Here is a 4,000-nt window from a genome sequence, read left to right on the forward strand (position 1 = left end):
CCTTTTTTTTTTTTTTTTTTTTTTTTTTCTGCATAACCTCCTATAGTTTTCAATGTCCAGTATTGAGCAGACTACAAAATACCACATCCCACAAAGCAATACACTTGTGAAGATTATTTATCGATCTATTACTAAATACAGTAGGTAGTATACAGTACAGTAATTAGTAAGCTACACTCTAAAAAATGCTGGGTTAAATATAACCCAGCGCTGGGTTAAAAAAGGACAAACCCAGCTATTGAGTTGTTTTGACCCAGCGGTTGGGTTCAAAACAACCCAACCGCTGGGTCAAAACAACCCAATAGCTGGGTTTGTCCCTTTTTTAACCCAGCGTTTTTTTTTTGTTTTGTTTTTGTTTTTTTAAGAGCGTATGTTCCCCTCAATTTGAGCATCCTGACTGCACTGCCCTGGTGCCTCAAGAGTGCAAATACACATCAAGTGCATTATTTGTGATGGCCTGTCTAATGGAATTGTGACTTTACCCGTCTTTGCAGATGAGCGATCTTCTGGAGCATTTTCATCTGCTCATGCAAATAACAGAACAGAAATCCCATATGAACTTCTAAGGTACAAAGAAATTGATTTTTAACTTTTTATTTAGTTTATTTATTTTTATGTTTAAGTGTTTTTTTTATACATGCAGTATAAATGTGTGTAATATATTAATCTTACCTGTAGCCCTATATATGAAATTCCCTGGAGAGTGGCCCATTTTCAGCCTTTCTCTTTTGATGCGCGTGATGCTGCACGGAAAGTTGAGCATGAGAGGAGACTGCAAGAGATGCGCCAGTTGCAAGAACAGCAATGGGTAAGAATGCTGTCCTCTGAAGACTGTCATTCTGAAGATGCTGTACACGATCAAATGTGTTTTGGGATATGTAAAACGCCTATTTTGACTTATTTTTCAGCATTCAACATTTAAAGCACATCCAATAAGAAGATACAAACCACTTGTTCAACTCCGCGGACAGTCCCAGAACAATTCACAACAGTTGAAGTAATGTTTTTGTCTTGTCATTTTTAAATGTTTTAATAAAAATAAACTAATTATCTGTTCTGACACAGGCTGTGCTTTCAAATTTGGTTATCAAATGGGTGAAATGGTTGTCTAATTACAAAAATGTTATAATCAGTCCTTGGTACTTTTGCACAACCTGCATTCAGGCTACAGGTCATTCCTACTATGCAGTGAATCTTGGTGTCCTTCCAGCTAATGTGTAAAATTTCAGTTTTTCTGAATTGCTAAAACGCATTTCTTGAAACCATCACTCATTTTCTCAAAACCTTAAACACAAATCCAAACCTTCAAACTAAATTCACAGAACCCGACTGTTCTGGCAAAATCAAACAATCGCTTAAACCATTTCACTTGTACTCAAAACCAAAGCTTTCAGATACACACTAGTCAATAATATACATGCTATAGATCATTCATTAGACCCAGGGGTTCTCAACTCTGGCCCTCAAGATCCACTTTCCTGCAGAGTTTAGCTCCAACCTACAAAATGTGAGACCTACAAAATGTGTGGTGGTTGGGGGTCCCCAGGACAAATTTGAGAACTACTGTTCAAGATCAAAGTTACAGGCAGGTGAGCTTGATCAAGGTTGGAGCTAAACTCTGCAGGACAATTGCCCTCGAGGGCCAGAGTTGAGAACCCCAGCATTAGACACTACATTAAAAAATGGAGAACACCGTGTCATGTAGTCACAAAAAAAAAAAAAACTTTGTATATAGTAAATATTTTGCAATACTGTAAAACACACAAAATTAAGTCACCCCTACATTTGGTGAATATCTTAGAAAGTATACACAAAGTTACACTCAAAAAGGAACACACACAAGACCTAAGTTTGGTATATATATATATATATATATATATGCATGCATGAATCCGAGGACTTCATCTACGTCGCAGGCAGGCAACAAGGGAAAAAAAACCCTCTTGTGTGGCGGATCCAGCCTTAACAAAGCACGTTTGTCACCACAGGCTGGTTTTTCCACCCTAACGTGGTAGTCTTGCAATTCTACACAAGATTCTCTTCCACTCCTCTTTTGCTGTTCTTTTGAACTTTCCAACTGATTATGGTGGGCACAAAAAATCTGCTCAAATTAGGTTGAACTCCTTGTCCTGCCTCTGTCATTCCACACACAAGAACATGGTCTATCACAGTAGCTGTTCTCGGTCTTGCTCTTCCTCATCCTCCTCTTCCTCCACCTTGTATACACACTCTTCCATACCTCTCAGATTGATGGATGCACCCATGCCATCTGTGCACTTTGAACTGGCACACATTTAGTAACAAGTGTGAACAGTTTTGAATTATTGTGTGTAAACAATGACAACCTTGTTGCAGTTGTGCTTAACTTTTGCTTTCTTGTGTTTAGGGTTTTGCATCACAAGTTTATCACGGTGCAAATTGCGTTTTAGTGAGTGAGAATGAGTTTGGAGTTTTACAAAAAGAGTGCATGAGATCTGCAAACAGTGTCTAAACTGCCTGAACTTGTTTAAGGTTTTGCAGAAAGAGTTTTATTTGACAAATTGGTTTAGGCTATTGAGAATTTGGTTCAGAGAATGGGATTTAGTGTTTTAGCAAATGTGAAAAACTGTAATCTATAATTGTTTGTAATATCCCTTTTGCTCATACAGTTTATAAAAGTGCCTGAGCTTGCCCAGTATACCCTGAGATAAAAATAATCTTGAACTGAACCCATCCAGAAGGGGGCAATGGATCCCCATTTTTGTACCCAGAAGCCTTTTGTTCATTGCTGTGCTTCAGAAGAGGCCATTCTCATGTTAAAAACCCAAGACATTATGTAATCGCAAGCCTGTCAGAAGAGCTTATTAGTGTTGTGATATACTGCAGGTAGATCTGTCAAGATTAATTTAACTGTAGACTTTGATTGTATTTCTCATGCTCCAGGGCTAATATAACACAAGTATGAAATGCTTTGGGAATTTGTGGATAATGAGTGAAAAAGGTCACTCTGTCTGCAAGAAGCCACTAAGGAGACGGGACACAAAAGGTTGGATGAGAATTTAGAATCATAAAGATGAATGTGATGAACAAACTCTCCTAGAAGGAGAAAAATGTAGAGCGAGTGGGTGGATGTATAGGGTATTTGCTCCTCGCTGGACATTGCTTCTGTGGTGAAAGATGGAAGTAATTACCAGTGTCTGTCTGCCAGAGACCATAGACCGGAACCCTTTGGAGAGAAAGAAAAAAAGCAGCAACCAAAAATTGATGTAGATATACAGAGAGAAAGGCCTCAAACCACAGTGCTTCTATTCCACAGAGCAGAAGATTCCATCCCAGCCATAGTCATCTAAAGCGGTCACTTCCTGTTGGATTTTTCCTTCTAGCTTAAGAATATGAGCATACTGCATCACACAGATTTCTTTAAAATCTATAGAGAATCCACAGAGACCAACATATTGCTCTGGGAGTCATCTCAGATGTAATGGCAGCTCTGGTTTATAATTTAGCTCGCTCACACATACAACTGTGCAAACATTTACAAATGCCACCCATCTGAATATTCAGATATTCCACTTCACTGCCATAAGATTTTATCTTCCAATTATGCACGTGAATCTCTCAAGACTTCAAATTTTAATGCCACAAGTAATTTCTAGAAACACACAATTCTGCTTTTAAGGTTTTGAGCAGTTCTGGTGAGGAACCGAATGGAAAGATTTCCATGAAAGCTTTGTGCAACTTAAAGAATACTCTGTGATTATCCTTAAACCAAAATTATAACTTAGGAGAGACATGCATGGAGCCCGGAGGGACATTCTGTACAATCTGAAATCTGACACGTGAAAGCTGACAGGAGACGTGCAGAGACAATGTCAGCTAATATATGACTCTAAAACCTATATAAAAAAAGTATAGTGCAAAAACAAGAAGTCTACAATGTCTTATCTTCCATCAAGTATTACATAAGCCTAAGGGCAGAATCCTGAATGGACCTTTGTTTAGGGTCTCTGGTACCACACTT

Source organism: Sinocyclocheilus anshuiensis, unplaced genomic scaffold (assembly GCF_001515605.1).
Source record: "Sinocyclocheilus anshuiensis isolate Anshui unplaced genomic scaffold, SAMN03320099.WGS_v1.1 scaffold346, whole genome shotgun sequence".
Lineage (NCBI taxonomy): Eukaryota > Metazoa > Chordata > Actinopteri > Cypriniformes > Cyprinidae > Sinocyclocheilus > Sinocyclocheilus anshuiensis.